This window comes from Erigeron canadensis, chromosome 3 (assembly GCF_010389155.1).
Source record: "Erigeron canadensis isolate Cc75 chromosome 3, C_canadensis_v1, whole genome shotgun sequence".
In the NCBI taxonomy this organism is placed as follows: domain Eukaryota; kingdom Viridiplantae; phylum Streptophyta; class Magnoliopsida; order Asterales; family Asteraceae; genus Erigeron; species Erigeron canadensis.
Window position 1 is genome coordinate 32,690,356 of NC_057763.1, and position 13,302 is coordinate 32,703,657.

General features: G+C 31.7%; 1 pseudogene; it reads left to right on the forward strand.

Moving 5' to 3' along the window:
• The first annotated feature begins 8,197 nt into the window (after positions 1 to 8,197).
• On the forward strand, positions 8,198 to 10,062 carry LOC122591945 (annotated as a pseudogene).
• The last annotated feature ends 3,240 nt before the right edge of the window (positions 10,063 to 13,302 follow it).

Consider the following 13,302-nt stretch of genomic DNA (forward strand, 5'->3'; position numbering starts at 1 on the left):
TTAGTTAGCTTTAAACTTGTGACCTTTAATCTTTATCTATGGATCCATATAGTCATATAATGACGTTACCACAATAGTTTCACCTCATTGATCCCAGTTAACATTTTGACATATGGACAATTCAAGTTCCAAAGTACTTGCTGTTCTTCTTTTATATATCGGTCTCGTGAGTGAAGATAAGAATAGAAGAGAAGAGATGAAGTCTGCCCCTTAGCCTAGTCTATATCCACAGCTAACGCAAACATATATCGCGAACAGAAGATGACTTTAAAAAGTATAGATTTTTAAAATGCTATGATAAAAGGCAGCATTTGTAAAGCAAATTGCAACGCAAGTCGAGGTTCGTACGTGCCAGCCGCATGTTTTTGCCATACTATGATCAGATGGTAACATTTCGTGACTCGAAGGGTAACCATGTATGCATTACGACAAAGACACCACTGGTCAACATTTTTTAGTTCACATTTCTTACGTTTTTCTTTTTAATCGATTTATATATATATTAACCTAAGTTTGTTAACATTTTTTTTATAGTTCAGATTTTTTGAAATCAAAATGTTTATAAAATGGGAAAGTGATTTTGTAACACTATGTTTGTTCACATAAAAGGGACCGTGAATAACTTTAGTGCTACAAACTAATATTGTACTGATTTTTAAGTGTCGATGACAATTAAGTAGTTTAATATTTATTTACGCATATATATAAGTGTGGATATTGAATTTTTTGAATTATAAGTGTGAAAGTCCTTATAATTCTTCAAATTATTTGCATTTTGTAAATGTAAAACTTTTTTACAGAATTTCACGAATCATGATGTGCCTAAGGCAGCCATATATATCGTGAAAATGCACAGGGAATGCTTGGGGCTGATGTACACTATGTTTGACAGAAGTGCAGTGCCGGCCAGCTCAAAGCTTTTGGGGGCCTTAAGCAAGATAAATTTTGGGGGCCTAGATAGTTGGGACATATAAAACTAAGGTAAACAAAGAAAGCAAAAGAAACATACCTGTCTTGTGGCGAATATACAAAACTACCGTGAAAGACTAAAAGATTTAGCACTACTAGTCTGTTGGACTAATACAATCTGTTGTGTTGCTTTTCAACTTACTGATGTTAACTATTTTTCATTGATATATACGTACCTGCTGCCTTGTTGCAAAAGTCAAAAACCATGTTGCCTTTTATTGTTACTAGCAGACCTTCAATTCAGGTTTATATCATCTTGTACATTTAATTAAAACTCTTCTCCTTTATATCCGGGTTTGGAATCGGCATTATAAACTAGATAGCATATTAATGGTGGAGTTAAAAAAATATATATATATTTAAAAGTTTACTTTTCTAGTTTTTTTTAGAGGCTAACTCTTTAATCAAATCTTCTAACTCAAGTTCATAAGATAAGAGATTAAGATTACAGAAAGCAATAGATTAAACTTTAAAGATAACAAGAGAAAGAGAGTTGAAAAGAGGGATAATCATTATACCTTTTATAAACTTGAAATCGAATGACACAACATGATAGAGCCGACAAGATTGTTTGAATTTATCTAGAAGAGTAATAGAATTTAGATTTTCAAGAAAAGTGTGATGGTTGAAACGGATACATGATTAAGGCACATACAGTTGTTTTCTACTAAAAAAACCCCTAAATATAATTTTATTAATCATAATTATACAAAATTGAGTATCTAATACGATGTGTATAGAAGATTTGGGGGCCTTAGTGCTTATTGGGCCTTAGGCTTGTGCCTAGCCCAAGAGTACTATAATGCCGGCACTGCAGAAGTGCAAACGAGAATGGGATGATTGAAACTTGAAAGAGTGTCGATTACCAAATCGATGCGGGAAGTTTGGGATATGTGGTGTTTTCATGGAGTTCGTTTAAAGTTAAAAGATACATTTTTTAATATATACTAATTTATAAAACATATAAGATGTGTTATAAAATATTAAATATAAAATTTTCAAATACTTATCATTTTGATCTTATAGTTAATACTAGATTTTAGACCCGTGTCCAACATTGGACACGGGTTAACGATATTATCAATATTAGATTTTCATATATTTAAGTTATAAAAGCTTATAATTTTGAAAATATAAGGTTCTAAGTGTTATACTTTGGAAGTTGTAGTATAATAATCACAGGTTCGTCACTGTCATAATTAGCTGATACATATTGATGGAATTGTTTGTCGTAGTCATTCCACATGGCACATAATATAATAATTTCTCTTTAATAAAATTTTTTTGAAACCAGTTGTTCTTATAATGTGATATTATTATGAAAGATAGTTAAGAATTAAAATATGAACATACTTGTGATCCTGTACTTGACATTCAAGTATATGTACTTGATCATGATGCGAACCCATAACACGCATAGGTTTATTTTCAGTCACATGTCCTATGATAATTAGATAACAATTATGATTGTTTTCTATTCTTTGATAACAGTTAGGACTCTTGATTTGAATAACAATTGTAACTTCAAACATTAATACGCAAAACTAATATATAAAAAAGGAGAAAAGTATGTACCTTTTTTATTGAGAGATAAAATGAATCTTGAATGAAGTTTATATTCATTTGGATTTAGTATTCAAGTAATCTTTTGTTGGAAATTGTGATTTCTTCTGTGATCGTCCCATGATCTGTGATTCCTATTGTGTTTAGGATAAGGATGTTGTATATCGTCATCAGTTATTATGTTTGGGATATGTTTCTAGAGTTCAAATTGTGTTTATATTAAATAATAAAGTAAGTATTAATATATATAATTTATAAAAATCTAAGCAAATATTTGTTAATAAGTCATTAGGTTTGAATAACTTTTTGTAAATAATATTTCATACGTTTAAACTTATTTAATTAATTACATAATTGTATATTTTAAAAAATTCTCTCAAGTTATGTCTAAAAATAAATATAAATTAAGTATTAAGGGTTAAAAAGTGTAATTTATTGATGGAAATAAAAAAATGTAAATTAATGAGACTTTTTCTACAATTTAATATAAATATTAATATAATAATGTATTTGGATAATGATTATTAGTATTTTTAATTTATAGTTAATCTAAATGATGACATAAGCGATAGTCAATTTGATGAAATTGAGCGATTTGATTGGTTAATAGATTATTAGTTCAACTGTCTTATAGTATATATAAGATTGTAATATAATGTTATAATTACATTTATACCATTTAAGATAAAAGTCATATAGCAGTAAATGTAAATTCGAATTAACTAAACTTTAAAGGTAATTTATTACTAAAATTTATTACTAAATGTTATAATGTCACTTATGTTTGTAACAATTAGTTTGTAATTTGTTTGTCATTCTAGCATGGCTCATATATATCTAAATAAATTAAAATAAAATGTAAAGTTTACTTTGTAGCATAACATAACTGTAATTAATTTCTCTTACAAAACCATTACGAGCACCCCATACAAACTTGACAATCGTCGAAGCTGGTAACCGTCAGTTCTAACTTTCAAGAAATATAATAGAATGTCGTTCTAGAAAATTACAACTTAGAAACATTTGACTCACGTATATTATACATGTATATTCTTAATTAAAAAAAAAAAAGTTTAAATGGATCGATATTCAAGTGTCTGTACTGTTTACTTGTTTAGTCTGAGCTTAATGGGTTATTCGATCAACTATACCCTATACGTGGTGTTTACTTGGACTCATTTTTTTAGATGCCATGAGCTAGGCCCAAAGATTACAAAATTTATACTTGGCCTTTTCATTTTTATTATTTTTTAAACATGTATGATGTATGAAATACTTCAATATGGTTATGTACGACAGCTATTCAAGAGCTTTTAGAAACTTTAACTTTTTCATTTTAAACTAAAAGTTTTTAAAGTATTAAAAGTTTTGTTTGGGTGCAACTAGCTTTAACTTTTATATAAAAGAGAAAACTCTAAAATGAAATTAAGAGGATACTTGGGAATGCGTTTTAAAGTGATTATCTGATTATTATGTTCGTAAAACGCAAATAATTTAAAAAAGTGTTTGTGTGAAAAAGTGATTATTTGCTATGAAAATGCAGTTTTAAAGAAGCATGTACCTACCTGTTTTTTCAAAACGCAGTTTTGAAAACGCATAATCTATTTTGAAAACGCAAAATCTATTTTGTAATCACAATAACAAACACCCCCTATATAGCGTTTCAAGAGCTTTAGCTTTTCGATAAAACTTTTAATTTTTTAACTAACACAAATATCTCTTGAAGTTGCAGCTACAATTACCATACCAAATACTTTTAAAAAATAAAATCTTTAGCTAACAGTTTTGCTTAAAAGCTACAGCTTCCAGCTCCAAAGAAAAGCTACACCTACAAATTACAGTTATCAGCTACGACTACTTTTGCCAAATATACCCTATATCATCCTCTTCAATCACAAATTCGTTGGCTTTCTTATTCTGCCATTAACATTTTTACTTATTTGTTGGATACAAGTTGCACACAGGGTTTCTAACTAATGCAATCCTTCATTCCTTCTTACGATTTTTGTTGAATAGTTAAAGTAGTTTGTTGAAAATAATAACATACAATTATGATTTTTCATAATGTTATATGATACGAGTATTGTTTTATTGAAGTTATTCAAAAGTTGATTCACAATCACATAAAATTACATTAAAACATAAATCGTCGTTAAACGTAAAAAAACATTTATTATATCAAAAAGGTTAAATACTCATCTTATTCATTCTGACCGTCATTCGGTAAAAAATATGTACAACAATCATTCACTCACAACTTTAATTATAGGGCTTGTTTGTTTTTTTCAAAAACCTTTGAATAAACCTCTTAAATCAAAAAGGATTATGTTATTTGTTTTATTGAAGTTATTCAAAAGTTGATTCACAATCACATAAAATTACATTAAAACATAAATCGTCATTAAACGTAAAAAAACATTTATTTATCAAAAAGGTTAAATACTCATCTTATTCATTCAGACCGTCATTCGATAAAAAATGTGTACAACAATCATTCACTCACAACTTTAATTATAGGGCTTGTTTGTTTTTTTCAAAAACCTTTGAATAAACCTTTGAATCAAAAAGGATTATGTTATTTTGAGGTTTTCCGATTATTTAAACCCAGAGGTAAAATCATCAATCTAGTAAAATATTTACATGGCTCTTTTACATATGATAATCAACAACTTCTTATTTGATAGAAATTTTGTTTGATTTAAGATAAAGATAAGACGTAGATGTTGGTTGAAAAAAAAGAACAGGCCAGTGAAATTGTGAAACCAACGCAATGTTTACTTTTGGGTCAAGAAAATGGGTATAAGCTGGTCTTTTTACAAATGAATGACTCTTTATATAACATCTAAGGTAAAATAAACAAAGAGATTTGCTAACTAGTGCCCTTAATGCAATAGTTAAAAAACATTTAATAAACTTGTTATTTCCTTATTAAACAAAAATTATATTTAATGTGTATTAATTCAACCTAACAATTTCTATTTTTAAATTAATAATTTATACATATTTATATATTTTAGGAAAGTTAGACTTCAATAAATACTTCATTAAATGCATCTTAACTACTACACCTGGGGCACTAGTTAGCAAATCCTATAAACAAATTGGTTACTGTGTTACACCAAGATAAGGGTTGTTTTTTAGTTCGGTCATCTAAGCTTTTAGTCAGATTAATTGTGCATAATTTTTGTCTGCGCAAATAATATTCTAGGCGATTTTGAAGCAACTGGTTACAAAATTGTCAAAATACAGATTTTTTAAAATAATAAACGGTTATAGTTACACAGATTTTGAATAAACCTCTAACCTCAGATTTTATTAAAGGTTTCAAAGATTTTAAAGTGTTTGCTTTTCATTTCGATTCAGGGGTAAAAACATCTCATAGATATTAATTCCGTACAAAAATATTACAACCTTTTTTATACGTGGTTTTGTTTTTAGTTCTTCGGTTATTCCCCCTTATCTTCTTAGCACCTACCTGGAAGGCTAGAATTAATCACTAATCCACCATTATCCATGTCGTCCCGACCACCACAGTTGGCATCGCCTTCTATCGCCAACGTACGACCTATTGCGTTCCACTTGTTACCCGTCACCTCTGACCACAATTTTCCTACTTATGGAGTTATGAGACTGTAAGAGAATATTATAATATTCAACAACTTATTTGAGAGTTTTTTTAGGATAAAAATAATAAAATTCGATAATTGGTTGAAAAAAAAAAAGGTCGGTCAGTGAAATTGTGAAACCAACGCAATAGTTCTTGTCAATAGAGAGGCAATTTTTGAAGCAATTGGTTACAAAATCGTCAAAACAGACACTTATAAGCATTCAGATTTTTTAAAATAATAATACATTTATAATTATGGACTTATATTGCTAGCGGTTCAGCTATATTGGCTACAGCAACATGAAAACCAGAGAGGATTTTTGTATCATTTACAAATTTAAAAAATTAATATGTAAAAATTTGTTTTTGTTCTAACCCGCAATCAATGTAAAAAAAATGTACACTGAGGGTGGTCACCACCCCACCCTCAAACTCATTTTGATTACTGTTTGTTTTTTCCGTTTTTATGTGTCCATGGCGGTTTTCTCAAATGGAGGCATAGATCTAATTTGTAGGTTTCTCAAGATAAAGGATGACATACTTTTTAACATTTATCCATTCTAATCCTTTGTGTATTATCAAAGTTTCAATCTAGTCCCTAAATTTTTCAAGTTATTACTTTTTAGAATAAAATGCATAGCAAGAATATTAACATTTATAGTTAAAATTACAATCTAGTCTCAATTAAATAAAAATGAGTCCCAAACTTTATAAAACTTAACTGTAGTATATCCTTTATAACTAGAGTGTTGTTTGTATAAAATTTAAACAGAACATACTATTTTTTTGTTTTACCCTGGGTATAAAAAAATCAAGACCGGCCATGTTTATAAGTTTGTATACTTTACTTGTAGATTTTATAAATTTTAAAGGAAATTAGTAATAAAGAGAAAAAAAAATTTATGCCCACTTCATATCAATGCCTGGATCCGCCACTGCCCGCAATATGCTGCGGATTTGATTTTTCCTGTAATTATTCAGATTTCAAAGATTATCTAACTCTTAACGTCAAAACTGTTCAACAAAATACAAACGCATAGTCTCCTAGTCCCTACTTGAGTACTTGCTGCATCTATATCCATATAAATCACGTACTACTGATAAGCACATCCATATATCACTTTCCGGCGGGCCATAGACACACAAGGAAGAATATATGGTCAAATGTGGCTGCCAGTTTTGGTAATTAATCATAAATCACCAAAGCTTTAAATTTGAAAGAGGAAAGCTTAACAATTAGTATAAACGAGAACGGTACCCACACGTTGCGGCGGTGATGAAGGTAGCGGGGTGGCGGCAGGGCCGATCTTGAGTTAATTGATGGTATGAGCGAGCTACTAAAATTATGCCCGTGTATACTTAATTTTGTAAACATTAAAAAATTCCTTGTTAAGGTGTTAACGGTTTGAAACATATATAGTTACGGAGAATCATAGTTACGGAGAATCATCTCAAAGTCGATTATTATTAGATTAATAGAATGGTTAAATTTGATGATATAATCTTTGAATTGAAAGTTAATATATATCACCCAAATCACAGTTTTTGCTCCTTTACTTGAAATAAAACATCAATTATCTAGTTAGCAATTGAAACTATGCTTCCATTTTTAGAGAAAAGGCATATGATATGAAACACCGGAATTATCTGTAGTTTAACAACAATACTAATATTTAATCTTGTGATATGAGATAAATGAAGCTACTTGTGAGATATTAGGTAAAAAAATGTCAAATATTAAAAGAGTTTTAATTTAAATTTGTTATGTTATTTCTTATAACTAAATTTCTAAATCAGAGTCATTATTCATATCTAAAAAGTTATAGTCGAGACTCGAGTGTTTCATTTCATAACATATAATTGGTTATGCAGCATACTTTTAAACAACATATCTTTATAATATAATCATAAGATAATACTTTGTCACGATAAAAGAAAATCATTACAGGTATACTTTATATAGTTTCTTCTTTCTAGACTGTTAAATTGCAAACTATATGTTTTAAAGGGGGGCATAAATGGTAAATTTTAATATAAAGGGATGTAAAAGAAAAGCTTATGATAATTAAGAGGGGGTTAAACGGAAAAAAGATAAATGAGTTATCTTCATCAGGATTTAGGAGAAAGCAATCTCCATTAGTTAAAGCTCAGATCTCCATTGCAGCACCTCACACCTGTTGCCCCCTCTCTCACCGATGCTCTGTGTCGACGTCGCCCTGCCCGCCCCCAAGGTTGGCTCTAAGTGGCGGTGATGTAATGGGGTGGTGGTGCTGGCGGTGAGCTGTGGCGGCAGCGGAGATTGGTGGTGGTGGTGTTGGTGGAGCCGGTGAGTAGTGAAAGTTATTGATGTAATGTGATTATGATGTATGATACATCATACAATAGAATGTGTATATTGTTGGAACTTAAAATCAATATTGAAATTTTAAGTTCAATGTTTAAAATTAAAAGTATAATATAGTATATATATATATGGATAGGCGTATTCAAAATCTTGCACCATTATTCCAGATGTCTTCTTTGACAACACTATTTTCACTAATAGTAATTTCCTTATCCTTCTGGTCGCTACTATTCAACAACTCTACCACGCACGTTCCTACTTCCAAAACCTTTAGATATGTAAACGAAGGTTTTTTAAGTCAGTTTGACTAAGATATGAAACTACCTTTCGCCGAATACACCCCAACATATCGTACACTATAGCCAATTGATCCTAATACTGGGCTGGGTGTTAGACGTTTCCGGCTTTGTATCTACAATACCACCCCAAATGCCTACACACTTGCTCTCTGCGTGGGGTTCATCCACCGATCCACATTGCGTTGGGTCTGGGAAGCTAACCGAGGTCGCCCAGTTCGTGAAAATGCCACCTTGTCGTTAGGTACCGATGGGAATCTGATCCTGGCCAAAGCTGACGGCAGGTTGTATGGCAAACCAACACCACTAATAAAGGTGTGGTTGGATTTGCCATACAGACTGATGGTTACGTTGTGCTTCGTGACTCGAATGGAAGCTTTGTATGGCAAAGCTTTGATTCCAAAACCGACACCCTGTTGGTTGGTCAGTCTCTAAGAGTCAATGGAGGCCCGTACATGCTCGTAAGCCGAGATTCGGTCACTAACAATGTTGATGGTGTTTATAGTCTCGTAATCGAACCTAAACAATTGGGTTTGTTTTATAAAGACATGCTTTACTGGGCGGCCCCGTTACCCTTCTTAAGGAGAACAAATGTGAATTTGATGGAAGTCAAGTTATGAATTGCCGAAGCCGAATATGAAGAAAATGATTTTCATCAACTTGAGTGTACTATTATAAATGGTCGACTCATTGAAACACCGTCTTTGGATATGGCCACCTTTCTATGCAATAGCACGTTATCGTTTCTCCGACTCGGTATTGATGGGAACCTAAGACTTTTCGGCCACTTGTGCGAAGGAACGCGTGGTTCGAGTTGTACAGATTGTATGATAGAGATGTGACCGTACCGAATTTGATTAGCGAGTTTGGAACGGTTGTTGAGGGCGAGTGCCAATTACATTATCGTTGTGGGAACTTTGGGCTTTGTGAAAATAGTCAATGTGTTGGGTGCCCAACCCCAAACATGGTCGTTGCGTGGAACAACGGGTGTGACTCAAAGCCGTCGAGTTGTAAATCCGAGTGGGTTTAAGTACTATGAGCTCAAAGGTATTGGCCATTTTATGGTTAAGTACACAACCGGAAGCGGTCGGACGCCTAAGAGTAGTTGCGAGACCAGATGCACAAGGGATTGAAAGTGCCTTGGGTATTTCTATAACACGGATATCCAATGGTGTTGGGTCGTTAACGAGTTGAAAACATTGACTCAAGTTGGGAACTCGACTCGTTTGGCCTACATCAAAACACTCTAGTCACTACTTTTGTTCATACCGAATAATATTAAATACTGGAAATAATGGTTTATAAGAAAGTTTGGTTTCTGAATATCAACCTTTTTTAGTTGTGATATAAGTAATAAGATATATGTAATACTTAAGTTGCATTTTTTTATATTTTGGACGAATTAAGCATTCAAATGATTGAGAGAAAGCCTATTCTTTAGCCGCTTCATCCTTTCGTATAACTTGACAGGTGTTTAACTAATCGTCACGACTATAAGACTATAAGGAGCGCAACTTTCTTAAGAAGTCCAAATTGAAGCTTTTTGTGCCATGTGGCATCCCACTTATCAATGGGGCTTTCCTTTATTTTTTGTTGGAGTGAAGCTTTTCTTTCTTTTTCTTTTTTTGTTTGACTTTGTTTTTATTTATATTTTTTTATTATGAAAATTAGTTAAACTATAACTTAATAAATTAAAACTTAATATAACATAAGTTAAATAAAATTTAAGAAACTAAATAAAACATTATGTAACAATATGCATAAGTACAGTTTGTGTTATAAAATATAAATACTAAAGTTAAGTGACTAAATTGTAAAGTTGGAAATTATTCAAAATCAACTATAATCCATAAGTGGATAAATTGTAAAGTCTAAGTGACAAAATTGATAAACTAATCAAATATAGGACAACAAAATGAGAAAAGGTATATTTTGCTTCTTCTTCCGCTCGCCATTTACCTGAAACAAAAAAATTCCAACCTCGAATCTATATTGAGTATGAAAAGGATAAACAAAAAAACAAATAAATAAAGAAAAGAAAGTTGTCGTTACCTCAAAATAGCTGTTGGGAACGGTCGAAAATTTTGAAATCCGCAAACTCACACCTCATTGGATTCTAGACTTTGACCGCGGTCAAGAGCAATAGAACGCCCTTCGGGGAGGTTTGCTTGGCGTCTTATGGCGTTCCACCGGCGTCTTACGTGAAAAAGTGGAGGGAGAACACTCCACTCCGGATAAGTCTAAGACTAGTAGGAGCAAGGGGTTCTCAAAACCCCCTCCCCTTGCACTTTTTATGCCATGTGATTGTTACAATTCGTGAATTCTACCTTCATTTTTTTCCTCATTCTTTGAGAATCTATAAAGATATATACATTCAAAACGTAAGTATCTAATATATGTATATATATATATATATATATATATATATCGAGAGTTTCCTTATTTTGAGAACCATTTTTTTTAAGAACCATGAGAACTCTTAACTTATATGTTTATTCACATGTTTTTTTTGTTCATTCACATATGAGATGATATAAAAATGTATGTTATAGAAGAAATTTAAGAAACCTTCAAAGTAGTCTTTTGTGAACTTATGAATGAATTTGTTCACGTTTTCTGTTCACATGTGACAAACGACTATATATAAGGTTTTGAAAAAACATTTCTTCTGCAACATATATTTCTATAACGTTTCACATGTGAATGAAAAAAAAAATACATGTGATCCAATATAAATATTAGGAGTTCTCACGGTTATTACAAAAAAATAGGTTCTCAAAATAAGGGTATATATATATATATAAGTGTATATATGTACCAAACATTGTTGCCGCTCAAGATGGAATGGCTCCCCACCCGAAAGTTTGGCTCGATGGGCCAACCCATGGTGTGAATCCTCTAGAAATTGGTGATCCCACATTCATGTTCGACACCAAATTGATAAAATTCGGATTATTGTGAAGATTCGGGTCGTTCATGTTGGGTGGCAATGTCGTATTTGTCGGAGGTAGTGGACGATAGTTGGGGTTGTTGTAGTATAGATACACTTTTTTTATAAAAGTTGTGATAATTTTATAAAAACTTAGAGAGAAAGTAGAGAGAATTTTGAAAGAAAAGGAAAGAAAGAATGAAGTAAAGAAGAAGAGGAGGTTAAAAAAGCAAAAAAAATAATTCAAAATATGGTCTACTAGCCGTTGCCAACGTTCAAATCTTCTTGAGACTCGCGTTTTCCACCCCATCCGTTTTTAGCCGGGGTGCGCCCCTTTTTGCTTGGGGAGGTGTGTCTGGCGTCTCCCCGACGTTCTCAAGCGCTTTTTGGCCGAGTAATGCCTCGCTCCTACTAGTCAAAATGGCATGAAGTTTTCAATACCCGTAGCTAGGGTCCCACCTGTCTATGTGTTGGATCAACTTGATCGAATTGTGCCAGTCGATCTAGTGGTCCTCTGGAACTTGGTAGCCTGTTCATCAATAATTGCCGTATTAACTGAATTTGGAATCCAGTATAATAATAAAAAAAATTAAAAAAGAGAGATAAAAAACTGAATGTGGAGGCTAACGTGTATCGGAGACAAAATGAATTACTCGCAGCTTATATTAATTTAAAAAATCAATTAACTTTGAAAAAGAAAAGACTATGGAAAAACTTGCGACTTCTGGGCTTATATTAGGCTAGTGACATTTGGTTAAGCCCATCAAGACATTTCGCATTAATTATAATCGATGAATCAACACTACACATCTACAATTCTTTTTGGAACAAAATCGTACTACCGATTAAACTCAATATCATATTATTGAAGGGTGACGCTTAATCATTTGCTATCATGGCAATGATGCCTACATATCCTTTGTTAATATTTCTCACTAATCACTTTGCTTTATATACACTTATCCATTAAAGTCGTCGACAATTTGTACACATATTTACTTCCCCTTTTGTTGCAATATTAATCAAACAGTTATTACATCTCTTCACAGCTATCAAAATCTGACAACATGGTTATTCAATTTATTGGGTCCTCCTTTGATCAACTTCGAAACACCATACCATTCCAAAAAAAGAAAACTTCGACACGCCATGATGTGGCCCCTTAAAGTTTGCCAACGTTCAAAACTTAATTTTAAGTAAAACGAAAAATTGTCTAAAGTTTGCGTGAATACTAAAAGCTACAGTATGTTGAACGATTTGTTGCTGCTGGAAAACAAAATCAACAACTACCAAGTCTACCGAAGTGACATGATCTATATATAAGTTGAAAGACACCTACAAAAAATTTGCTAGTATTTGTCAAAAAAAATTAAAAGTTATCTAGTTATTATAGTTTATTTACGTGTTTATCTATTTTTATTTTACGAACTTTAATGTGTTTCTTTTTAAAATTGGACCTTTTTTTAAGGTTATGTAATGTATTCTTGGGTACGTTTTCAATTAATAAAAAGTACTTTTAAAACAATTTTTGTAATTGTCTTGCATAATCACGCGGAACTAACATCTTGCTATTTTCCCTGAAAACAAAAAGTTC